General features: G+C 41.1%; 1 long non-coding RNA gene across 1 annotated transcript in view; it reads right to left on the reverse strand.

Moving 5' to 3' along the window:
* The window catches only part of LOC109281167 (uncharacterized), a 106902-nt gene that overhangs the window by 8809 nt on the left and 84481 nt on the right, over positions 1-13612 (reverse strand). The window lies entirely within an intron of this gene.

Below are 13612 nucleotides of genomic sequence, written 5' to 3' on the forward strand. Positions count from 1 at the left end.
CTTTTCCTCAAGTATGTGTCTTCAATAGGTTTCCTTCAAAGAAGATACATCTGCCTGTGATGGTAGCTTTGGAATTCAGGAACGTGTGTTTAGAGTTCTGGATAGATTAGTTTTAATATACGTACATAAATAATGAAGGTCCAAATTTATATAGCATTAGCAAGGACATCAAAGAAAATAGAAAGCCTTCTATAAATATGTTAAAAGTAAGAGGATGATAAAGAAAAATATAGGTTCCTTAGTGAATGAGGAGTAGAATCCAAGAATGGACAATTCAGAGAAAGCTGACATTTAATGCCTTTTTAATGTCAGCCTTAACAAAAAAAGTCATCTATCAGGGAATAAGCACAGCAAGTAGTAAGGACAGAGGAGGAGATAAATACTTAAATAGCCTATAGGGAAAGAACAAGTTAGAAATTCTTTTGAGAAGCTGGATGTTTCTAAGTCAGCAGGGCCAGATGAGATTCATCCTAGGAATGCTCAAAAAATTGGCTGGGGACATTGCAAGAACCATTGACGGTTATGTGAAAACTCATGGAAGTCAGGTGAGGTGAGGTCCCAAATGACTGGAAGAAGGCAAATCTAGAACCCATCTTTAAACAATTTTTTAAACATGCAATTTTTCTGTCCCAAATGCAGGACTTTGCACTTGTCCTTGTTAATTCTCATCTCCATAAACTCTTTGCTGGGATAGTTTAAGAAGGGCTAATCCTGCCTTGAGCAGGGGTTGGTGTAGATGACCTTCTAAGGTCCCTTTTCAGCCCTATTTTCTATGGTTCTATGAAAAAATAAAAAATGATTTCGTGAAATAGGAAAGAGAAAAGAGACCGGTTAGGAAAAAAAGGTAAAGATGTGCAAAAAGAGGTGAATGAGGAAAAAAGAGTTAAGACAGACTACAGGAATAAATGGAGAAGAAGGGTGCTTCTTTTCCTTACTACAAGTCCTTTAAAGTCCTGCCTCCCACTCCTTTTACTTCCCGTTATCCCCTTCATGTTCAGTATCTTCACTTTTCAGTAGGGAAATGTGGATGTATGTTGAGAAAGGAAAGGTTTTCCATGCTACCCCTCAAAAGAAGAGATTGAAGTGTTTTTACCCTGTATGGCAAGAATAAGAGAAGGGAGAAGCTCCTTTTACATCATACAACATTGGTTCAATACTGAAGGGGGAAAATGCTTTAACACTGTTTAATATGAGTTTTCTGACCCATAGGACTTGTCAAATCCTCAAACAGTTGGTACTTTATTAAGTAGCCGGAAGAACTGGGAAGTATTTTGACCTGTTGACACATCGAACAGCCTCAGAGTTTCTTTTATGCTAAAACTCAGTGTTTAGGCAACATTAAACTACTGAATTTCAAACTCCTTTCCCTTGCTCTTCTCTTACTCAAAAGAAAAAGAAGAAAGGAAATCTGCATTTGCTCCTAGAAGTGTTGCCAGCATTTTACATTACTGCATATTTTAGCTTGTTCATTAAAATCAGACTAGAGCAGCATTGATAAAAAAAATTGGCAATGTTTGATCTGATTAGGGTTAACTGTACTGCCAGCTTCATAATAAAGTTATAAAGAAGGCAATGATAATTGGAAAAGAGGATGGGGAAAAATCAGTCTGAAAGCAAATGCCAGGACTTTGACTCATAAAACAGTCAGTCATTTCTTTTAGTTTTTAAAGTGTCTCTTAATGGATCCAGAGACACCCAGATAGCCAGATCTTGGAAACACAAGGAAGATATAAATCTTCACTATTTAAATTGGTAAAGTAGCCTGATTTAGCATTTATACTTGGCATCATAGGATTTCATGACGCTTTGCACAGATGAAATGGGATGGCACAGCTGTGGCTTCCCTGACATGCAGTCTAGTAGGTTATTTACATGGCAAACAAGGAGAGAATGCACTCAAGAACTTGGTTTTGTTTTGTAGAAATATATTCATTGGAGCATGCCCCCAAGGCCCTCCTAGATTCAGTGAAGCAGAGCATGGCTGACTACTGTAGAAATGTTGGCAACTCTGTGAAGCCCTGCTGCTGTAATCTAAGGAACTAAGAGCCTGATCCAAAGTGCAGTAAAGTCAATGCAAAAACTCCCATCAATTCCAAAAGGGTTCAGATCAGACTACAGATCCTGATTTTTTTCTAACTTGCATTTATCTCTACACATGTATCGCCAGAGAGAACTGATATAATTGCTCCTGATTTACACCAATGTAACCAAAAGGAGAAGCAAACCCCATCTCTTTCACATTGGTATTCTGACTACTGTGATCATCCTGTTTTGAATTACAAATGCTTGAGAATAAAATCAGAAGGAACATACCTCCATTGACACCAGAGACTACATTGAATTTACTAGCTTCAATAAAGCTCTTGTCTTTTTACACCAACAGAGGCTCCCTGTCCATTGGCTCTCTGTGGTTACAGATGGTGCGCTATCTTAGTCCCTGTCATCTGTGCTCAGCATACATTTCCCATGTTCATTGGGACTTCTGCCATAATCAAAGGATCATAGGAAAGTAGGGATGCAAGGGACTTCATCAAGTCATCTAATTCAGCCCTCTGCTCAAGACAGGATCATCCCTGACTAAACCATCCCAGTCAAGTGGCTGTCCAATCTGCTCCTGAAAATTTCCAGATATAGAAATCCCACAACTTCTGTAGGTAGCGTGTTCCAATGCCTGACCACCCTCATAATCAGAAAATCTCCAATCTAAATCTCCAACCTAAATTTCCTCTGCTGCAGCTTGAGACCACTGCTGGTAGTCCTTTCCACTCTGACCTTAGACAAAAAATCCATCTCTATTCTCTCTGTAGCTGCCCTTCAAGTATTTGAAGACTGTTACCAAATCCCTCTCCCACTTGAGTCTTCTATTCTCCAAACTAAATAACTAGTTCTTTCAGACCTTCCTCATAAGTCATGTTTCCCAGGCTTCTAATTATTTTGTTGCTTTCCACTGGACTCTTTCCAGGCTGTCCACATCCTTTTCGAAGTGTGGGGGCCAAAACTGGACACAGGCCTCACCAATGCTGAATAGAGCAGAAGAATCACTTCCCTTGATTTTTAATCATAGATTCATAGATTGTAAGGCTGGAAGGGACCTTGGAAGATCATCAGGTCTAGCCTCCTGCACCAAGCAGGGAAGATAACTGGGGGTCAGGTGACCCCAGCATGGTGACTGTCTTGTCTCCTCTTAAAGATTTCCAGGGTAGGTGATTTCACTACCTCTACAGGGAGCTTATTCCACAGTCTGAACACCGTGACTGTGAAGACATGTTTCCTAATGTTGAGCCTGAATCCATCTTCCAGGAGTTTGTTTGGTTGCTCATCCCAAGGCAGAGCACTTTACATTTCTCAACGTTGAACTTCATCAGGTTCCAATCTGCCCAACTTGCTAGCCTGTCTAGGTCCGCCTGTATCTGTAGCCTATCTTCAAGCATGACCACGTTCCTGCATAACTTGGTGTCATCCACGGACTGGGCCAGTTAGCTCTTCACCCCCACATCCAAATCGTTAACAACAGATGTTGAAAAATACTAGAACTAGCACTGACCCCTGCAGGACACTGCTGCCCACTTCTCGCCAGAGTGACATAGATCCATTCACTACGACTTTCTGGGTCCTATCCTGTAGCCAGTTTCTCACCCACCTGGCTGTCTTGGAGTTAAGCCCACAATCCTCCAATTTTCTCATGAGGACATTGTGGGATACTAGATCAAAGGCCTTTTCGAAGTCAAGGTATACAATGTCAACTTGCTCTCTCATGTCCAGGTGGCGAGTTACCTGGTCGTAGAAGGAGATGAGGCTGGTAAGGCAAGACCTTCCCCCAATGAAGCCTTGCTGGCTGTCGCTCAGAATCTTACCTTCTGCAGGCTTATCACAGGTAGACTCCTTGATGAACTTTTCTAGGATTTTCCCTAGGATGGAAGTTAGGCTAACTGGCCTATAGTTTCCTGGGTCCCCCCTCCTGCCCTTCTTGTGGATGGGCACAGCACTGGCCCTCTTCCAGTCCTCAGGGACTTCTCCAGAGCGCTACAAGTTGTGGAAGAGTTTTGCCAGGGGTTCCACAACGACTTTAGCCAGCTCCTTCAGCACTCTTGGGTGAAAATCATCTGATCCCACTGACTTGTACATCTAATTTTTTTAATTGGTCATACACCAATTCTATGGCTATAGTAGGAAGGTGATTATTCCTACCGTGCTCATCCTCTCCTCTACCTTTAACTTAATACAACAGGATGTTGTTGGCTTTTTTTTTTTTTTTTTTTTTACTTTGCAACAAGAGCATGCTGCTGGCTCATATTAAGCTTATGGTTTGCTGTAACCCCCAGATCTTTCTCTGCCATACTGAAGCCTAGCCAATTATTCCCCAGTCTGTATTTGTGTGCATAATTATTTTTTTCCAAGTGCAGAGCTTCACATTTGCCCTTTTTGAATTTCATCTGATTGACTATGGACCATTTTTCCAGACTATCCAAATCATTCTGGATCCTAGCCCTACCCACCAGTGTCTGTAACTCTACCCAATTTAGTGTCAATGCAAATTTGTTAAGTTTCCACTCCATCCCATTGTCCAAATCATTAATGAAGATGTTACACTGTACCAGTCCCAGGACAGACTCCTAAGGAACATCCTCCCAACTAGACATTGAGCTACTGATGTGTGCTCCCATTAAGCATGATTATCCAGCAAGTTATGTATCCACCTTACAGTACTTTTATCTAGTCTGTATTTCCTAAGCTAGTTAAAGATAATGTTGTGGGATAGTGTCAAAAGCCTATATTACACCCACTGCTCTACCCCCGTCCACAAAACCTGTCACCTTATCATAAGAGGAAATCAGGTTGGTCAGGCATGACTTGCTGTTGGTGAATCCCGATCACTTTGAACACATCTAGGTGCTTCACAATAGTTTCCTTGACCTGCTTCATGAGCTTTCCAGGTATCAAAGTAAGACTGACTGGTCTGTAACTCTCAGATCCTTCTTTAACCTTTCTTAAAGATGGGCCATATATTTGCCCTTTTCCAAATACTCAGGACCTCCAAGAATTCTGAAAGATGACAGCTAATGGCTTTGAAACTACTTTAGCCAATTACTTCAGTACCATAAGGTACATCTCACCTGGCCCTACTGACTTGAAAGCATCTATCTCCTCTAAATAATTCTTGAACTGATAAAAAAAGAAGTCCTCCATTTGTGCTTTTTTGACTGAGAAGCCTGAATGAGGTGGGCTCCAGGTCCTATTACTTCACTACTTCTGGGAGGCTGAAGGTGGTTGTGGCATAATATTCACAACATTCCTGAAGGTCCAGAGGTCTAATAAAGAGAGAACACATTAATGCAGGACAAAATAAGTCTGGAAGTCTACAAAACTCATCCAGCCAAGTTAGATGGTAACATTTCCCCTCAGATCCTTTGGGCTAAATTCTGTTTCACCTTTAGATGCCTAAGTGACACTTACCAACTGGCATAGCAACATTTTTTAGCATTTATGAGCAGTTGAGAGTCTATTTATACCTGTTGTTGAATAGATTGTATATCAGGATGAATAGATTGTATATCTGCCAGAAGTGGAGCAGATGAAGAGGAAAAGACGTAGAGGAAGAGGAGGGCCCTCCCATGCAATATTTAAAATCCACTGGATAAACAGATATGAGAGTTCCACTGGCAGAAGGGACTTAGGTTAGAAACCCAGAGCCCCTACTCTTCTAGGACATCAACATGTCACTGAGCTCCTGGTTTTATCACCTCCTCTTGGCCCTACATATCTTCCCTCCTTGGTTGCCAGCTTCAAGAGGAAAGCTGGTGAATGCTTTGGGTAGAGCCCAACATGGCCTGGTGGTTAGGCAACTTGACTGGGAAAATATAGGCTCAAGTCCCTGGTAGGCAAGAAGGGCCTAGAGCCTGAGTTTCTCCTACTCTCTTGGCAAGTGCCCCAGCTATTGGGCTAATACTATATTTCCTCACAAATCACATGCCCCTAAATATGACACACTTTGTTTGGGGAAGTCAGAATGAAGGGAAAAAAAGATTTTTTCAAAAACTTAATTTTCACAGCATCAATTCAACCTGGCTAAATGCTGGCTGTGCAGGAGGGAAACAGCTGACTCAGCAGCATCATTCAATTTCTATCTGCAGCTTCAGAACTACAGTTTTAACACTGTCATAGACTCTGCCAAATTAGCATCAGGGTTTGGCTGCTCAACCAAAAGCTACTGCCGGTTTGGCAGCAACTATCACAGGGTTAAAATTAGCTGTGATCCTGAAGGATGCGCTCTGCCCCTCCCTTTTGGGCTGGGAGAGAAGCACAGACCACAATAGCAATATTACAGTGCTCCAGTGTTTCAATTCCAGTGCAGAAATCAGCTTCCTCACTTAAGATGCACACCCCAATTTTGGAGGACTGATTTTTGGGAGGAAGGTACATATGGTGTATGAGTAATTAAGATAAGTAGGAGGGCCACTCTCCTGCCACCAGAAACATCCACTAGTCCTGGTTTTTCTGTGACTAGAGTTTTGGGACTAACATGGCAGCATGCAGGTGCTCAGGTGAGCCTCTTCCTTCTGAGAACTTACCATAGTGCATGCTCAGAAAGGAAGTGCAGGGCAAGCATAGCTATGTGTAATTCATCTGCATGCTAAGTGCCAAACACGTAGCTATTTGCCTACACAAGCACCACTTAGCTGTTAGCCCTGTCTCCCTGTTTTCTCCCCACATTTGGACAGGCAGGTCCAAGAGACAGCCTCTAGATTCAGCTATTTCAAAAATGTGTTTTCCTTCTGCCCCTTTGCACCTTGGTTCAGGCTAGTCTAGTACCATCTTTGAGGCATCCATTCCCCAATCAGATCTCCTGAATGAGGTTATATCAGTCAGAACTGAAGCAACACTGGAAGAATTGGAAAGATGCAAGCGACAAGAGTCATCTGACTCCTGTTGACTTAAGGGGAAATGAATACCTAACATATATTTGAAACACTCTCCCATACTTAGCAAAGTGTGTCATCGAGGTGAAAGGGAGTCTCTGTTCTTTAAACAGTAGCTGCTGTCTCTTTTGCCTTCTAGCATCATCACCTTCTTGTCCTTTGTCCCAGTCTGGAAATATTTGCTGTCTCCTTTTTGCACACCTAGCATTTAAAATTCCTTCCTTTGATATTTCCCATACCTGAAGGCCAGGATAACTGGTTAGTGTGTCAGCGGTTCCTGGCAGAAGGCTTTAGACTGAGTCAAGCTTAGTTTATCTTTAAAGCATCAGGATTTATATTTGTATTATCTGGATCATTTCTACTTACTGCAATGTCTGCTTAACACCAAATACGAATAAATGACACTTTAAAACAGTTCTCTCCTGCCAACCAAAACTCTTCATAACTGAGTTGACACAAAGGAAGGAGAAGAAAAGGAGCTTCTGCAGCAAGGAGAAGAGTTAAAAACAAAGCTGGGGAAAATGCTTTGTTTGAAAATGAAGAGTGTGATTTTGATCTCCATGAAGTCAGGAATTGTGGTGCTGATTTCTACTGGAGCAAGAGCAGGCCCTTTGCAAATGCTTTTCTGATTTTTAGGGTGTCTAGGCAGCCCCAGAACTCTCCCCTGGAAGATTCAGTAAGGTTTTCTCAACAGCTTACAATTAAAGCCTTACAACATTGCCAAGTCTGTTGTCAGCAGATGATCTTTAAGTGGAAGATTGTCTGAAAGAATGTAAGTCTCTGTCCTTTCCTATTGGCTGAGCCATATTGGAAGTTAATGAGTATATTATAGCTGTTAGCTAAAGAATGTAGCCCTTTAGCTCCAACAGATGAGCCTCAATTTTCATGCTGAAGGTCACATGTTCAAATTCTGCTGACAGTCCAACCTTCACTGTTTATAGACTTCATAAAGGAATGTATTTAGTGCAGAGTAAGCCAGTCCTTTTCAAGAGAGGGATTTTACCATGTTTTAACTAAGAAATATAGCAGTATATGGCAGAAGCATTTACCAAATCACTTCTAAATGCTGAAGTCAGTCATTTTGAGTCTCCTACCTTTGAGGTCTATGAGTTTTGAATAGGCTTACATTTTATGCACAAAGCTGGATGTTAGGAATGGACATGTGTATGGAAGCCATAGATCACATAGATTGCACTAAAACTGCTTTAAAGGAACATAAAAGCATACAAAGTTAAAGAATCAGGGTTAGGAAATGCCAGATACAAAGACGTCTAGGAAGCCTTAATTCAGACTTTTTGTGCATGTGAATTGTAACAGAGTGTTTAATTACATGATTGGCCCTGTCCATAGGACTTGTATTGCTATCTTCTTGCCTAACTTGTCCCCATAACCACTTTTGAACAGCCTCTCTCCTATTTCACCCAGTCTGTTCTGTCTGCTCCAGTTCTAGTCCAGAGCACCTTGTCCTTCCTTGAAACTGCTGAACTGGTACAAATTCCAGTTCATACAGTTTTGACTACCTACACCTAGGGCTTGCAATGGTGTAACTATGCTGGTGGCTGGCCCTTGATGGATGCAGTTTGGAAAACTCCCAGCACAGACAGGCCTATTGTTGCTTGTGTTCCCTAGTGGGGATAACACTACTGACAGACAGAGTGCTGGGAGACTTGCTGCTCTTTCCCTCAGCCTATATAACATGAAGTAATAATGAAGTTTACCAAAAAGGTGACAAGCAACAAATGTTGTGTCATTCCTCAGCTGGATCTCTCCTGCCCCCAACAGCTTGTTTTGTTTTGGTGCTGGACGGCATTTCTAGACAGTGTCACTCTGTCCAAAGATTATCATTTTAACAGACTGCAAATTAGCTAGACATTGCATTTGGTAAGACTTGAGCTGTGCTGAATAACACATGCGCTACAGCTGCAGTTGAAATCTGTTTCATATTTAGTGTAACAAATTATGCAAAGTACACCAAATAAGACCCATTTAAAATTCCAGTGGGCCTTTCTGAAAACATTGTAGAGAAATGTTTGCTTTTCTGTTTCCCTTCTGCTCTCATTAAAAAGGTGATTCACTAAAAGTAATTGTGTAACCATACAGAAAGACAATCAGTTTGGAAAGCAGCATGACAGGCCATATAAAACAAAATGAAAGTCTTCATTTTTCTTACACCAGTGAAAGTTTTACTGCATAATCCTAGATGGACACTTGGCTTAGACATTATACATCTCTAGCCAACAAGGAAAGTTCCAAATATTTCTCACCATAAAATATTTCAAACCGTTCTCCTACCACAGCCCTTCTGTGTCAGAAATGTCCTTTTCTTTACATGGAAAATAATACTAATGGGATTGAATGGCTCTGAAGACTGGTAACAAAAAACAAAAGGATTTTAACTCTTGATGTTTAAAAATACTTTCAGGAAGAGGGAGGGACAGATCATGTAGATAGGTAAAATAAATTAGATAGATGTCTTTGATTCAAGTCAGGCTGGTGGTTGGTGGGTACCAAAACATATTTTATATTTAATGCAACCTATTTTTTTTTTTAATTATACTTGGTACCAATTTAATAGTACCAGGCCTAAATGTTAAAAAAAGAAAAAAGGATCATGATCTAGCCTTCAAATATCATGAGATCACTTTGAGATCATGAGATTTTTAAACATAGCTTTTATGCCTGTATTTGTCATCTTGTATTTTAGCCTTTATATTTCACCTTTTCAAAACTCTTTTTCCATAGCCATAAGGCCTAGAAATTTTTGTAAATGAAATTGGAGATTGCCACATAATTATTCCAGAAGCTGGGGCTTTCAAGAGAAGTACCAAATATCATGAAAAAAAGATCACAAAAAGAAATCACTTTTAATTCATGGTTGGTGATGGGACTGCGTGTGAATGAACAGCCTTCTTGCTTTTGCCAGATACATTCTTTCTTAGTTGAAGCATTTTGGTGGATTGATAAAAGAAAACTGTTACTCTGGCTGTATTTTGTATCATATTAGAAACATGCCATAAGCACTCATGTTCTCAAGATACCAGTCGCACGAGGTATTGACTCCTCATCTCTAGCTGGCTGTTGCATTGACATCAGAACACAGATTTCTTTGAGATTGTTGGCCCAGTGCCTCTAACTGGCTAGTTTTGTCAAGGTCTATGCTCTACCTGTAACTGAGAAAGGCTTGACATGCAATACATTTCTAGTTACACAATGCTTAATGCTGTTCTCACAACAGGTCCTCCTGCATGATTCCCTACCCCTGCCACCTCCCTCCCACACCCCTGCTACTGGTACATTCATCCAAAGAGTATCTCTACAGCACCCTATTGTAGCATCTGAATGCTGTACTGAGACACACTGTGCAGGCTCCACATTCTACGTCTCAAACCTAAAGTAGTGCAATCACCTTAATGAGGCACACTGCGTGTGCTAATAGGAGGCTGAGAGGCAGAGCCTACTGGCACACACACAACCTCACTAAGGCAACTTAACTACTTCTGGTTTGAGAGCACATGGGGTAGGGACAGAAGTTACACATAAACCCATTTAAGTGATCAGAAACTAGTTTAAACCTGTAACAGAACAGAAGTTCAGTGCACATAAACCAGTTTCAAAATGGCTGAAACTGGTTTAAGATAAACAAGTTGAATGCAGTATCAGACTTAACTGATTTGGATCAAGTCGGTTTATGAAACTTCTGTCCCAGACCCCTTTCCAGTTCCATTTAAATCAGAGTCCCCCAGCATCCCAGCATGCTTTCCAGTCCTGGGCTGAGCTGGGCTGGGCTATCCAGCAGAGAAGGGTTGTGGGGGTGGGGGGACTGGTCCCCAGGCAATTCCCAGCTTGGGGACTTAAATTAATTCCCAGGGAAGGAGAGTTAAACTCCCCTTTCCCTGAGTACAGAGCTGCCCTGGTAAAAACATACTGCTGGCTGCAACTATGGACTACAAATCCCTGCACCTAGAAGCAGGAAGAGGTAATGATGAGCAATCCTACAGAGTCCTACTTCTGTGATTCTGGACTGCAAATCCCAGAGACCATAAGGGCAGCAGGAAGAGGAAGGGAACACAGCCCATGCTGGCTACGTGCTAGAGAGTTGTCCTTTAGCACCCCGCAGCTTCTGGCCTGAGCACTACAGGTATGTGGATACATTTCCTGAATCAAAAGTGAATGTCTCTCCAGTTGTTTCTCAGTTTAATATCTGCAGCTTAGACTAGCCTGCAAAGACTGAATCAATTCAGCCTCGCACTTTTTGACTGTCTGTACTTAGACATGAAGAGCTAGTGTGGTATGTCCAGTGTTTCCGACCCAGCCACCACTGCTTCATTCCACTACCCAACTACCACGTATGCAAATATCTTTGCTGCAGAAGCTCCCTGCCATCAAACTGTTGCCAACATATGCAGATCAGATAAAAATTGCTTGGTGGGATGGAACTAGCCCATGGGCTGTAGGCTGCCAACTGCTGCCCTAGCAGACACGCACTCCCTCAAGCACAAGAAAGACAAATGAAAGGGCATTCCCTCTATAACTTCAGTAGGAGAGCTGTTTTTCCTTAATGTAACTCCCGTTCTTTAGTCTTTCCTTTTTAACCAGGACCTTGAATATGGTACTCTCTGGAAACCCTATCTTCAATACAACTTCTCTATTGCAAAAAGACGTGCATTGTTACATTAAAAGAGTTCTTTCAAAAAGTGAAGCACAGGCTTAGAGGCTGAAGATATTTCATTTCTTCAGGGTGGTCTGTATGAGATTTTCACATCATGGTGAGTTGTAGTAAAATGAGATTAAGTACATATAGACAAAAGTCAGCTTAATAGAAGTAGTCTGCCTAACACATTTAATTTAATACTTAGCAAAAGCCAGTCTAGGTAACTATTATTTGGATTCGCATCCTCGCTGTTCTTATATGGGCTTTGCCCAAATTGTACATCTTTCTGGCAGTGTAGTTTATAGACTGTAATATAATATGTTCAAGGCAGTCCTACCAGAGCCCTACAGATTTTTGTTATTCTGTTCCTTAGTATATATTCCATTATTTTCCTGCCCAGTGACACCTCTGTGGAAACTGATTTTTTGCTGACATATTGCATTACAAGCTTGCATGTTATATCTAATGTATTGAGCATTGTCCCCAACCCACAGCTTGTCTCTTCCTTTGCTGGCATTACTCCTTTCAGAGTAACTGTTAGTTATTAGAAGTGAATCACTCCCAACAAAGATCAGTATTATGAATTATTTTTTCCACCATGGTGATCTTGGATTCTTCCCCACTGAAGTCTAACATCATATTTTCCCTGTGTTTCTAGCCTCAAGATCGCAGTGGGCATGTCTGCATGTGCCTCTGACTGTGCAGTCCCGGCGGCACATGGGTCATTTTCAACCCTGTTGTTCAGTAGCAACAAGCTGCTGCGCAGTAGCAGTGGCATCACAGCTAGTGCCCACTGACACTATGTTGCCATAGTGATGGCCTACATCACTGTAGCTCATCACTATGGTGACACAGCATCTCACATAGATGCGCCCAGTGTCATATTTTTTTCCTCTGGTGGGGGGGGAGGTGGGGGGGTAACTGCTAGTGGTGTGTTTGGTGCTGTATAAAATATTGTCATGAGGAAAAATCTTGCCCTGAAGAATTTACCCATTTCAATTTCAGCAAATTTCTTCCTACAGGCACTTAATAAAAATGTTAACTAAGACTTCAGACTATTGTCTTTGCCATTCCTTTACACACCTCTGTTCCACTCAACCTTTATTTTCTACTTTATCCACAGCCATTCAACTCATTTCCAGTCCATACGACAGTATTGCTTTCTGCAAGAAAGCCAAACTAAATGAACTTTAAGGTATAAGATTTCATGAGAAACAATATCAAGCTTTTACTAGAATTCAAATATCTTCCCAGACCGTTTTCATCATCTAAGAACATTGTAATACTTTCCCATAAAAGAAAAGAAAAAACAAATAAACAAGCTGCCTGGCAAGGTTTACTCATTACAGAGCTTTATTGTTGATGGTTCAGTTAGCCTTTAAGGGCAGGGTTTTCAAAGGCACTCAGGGCTGGTCTAATTCTACTCCCATTGTAGTCAGTGGGAGCTTTACCATTTACCATTGGTTTGAATGGGACCGAAGTTAGGCTGTCATGGAGTGCTTTAGAAAATCCACAATAGACGGCCAAGTGATTTGGTAAAATTTCTTTACACATTTGCTTTGTTATTTTACTAGGGATTGATTTAGGTTTACATGACATTCATTCTCAGTATTTTTCTTATTAAAGTCAGATTTAAAGACACTATCTCAGCCACTAAGAAAATTATTGCTAGTTTCCATCCTGCTTCTCATTTATGAACAACCCTTCTTTTTTTTAGTGCTCACATATTTTAAACACCTTATTTACTCCCTTCTGGCAAGCAGAAAATTCATCGTGATTTTCTACATCCCTACAAATTTTAACTGACCTTAGTTATCCTTGTTTGGTTGCTATCAATTTCTTCTTCTGTATTCTTAACAGAAAGACCCAATTACTCCTTATTCCTTTCATTTTTTATTTTCATAGGAATTATAGTCAGATGCACAGTACCTATGGTGGCTCAGACCATATGCCTGCCCCTTACTGCAGGTTTGACATCCAGCTGCTATCTAGCTATTTAACAATGGTGTCACATATATCAGACAACTTGGGCACCTAAGCTACT

Source organism: Alligator mississippiensis, chromosome 2 (assembly GCF_030867095.1).
Source record: "Alligator mississippiensis isolate rAllMis1 chromosome 2, rAllMis1, whole genome shotgun sequence".
NCBI classification, from domain to species: Eukaryota; Metazoa; Chordata; order Crocodylia; family Alligatoridae; genus Alligator; species Alligator mississippiensis.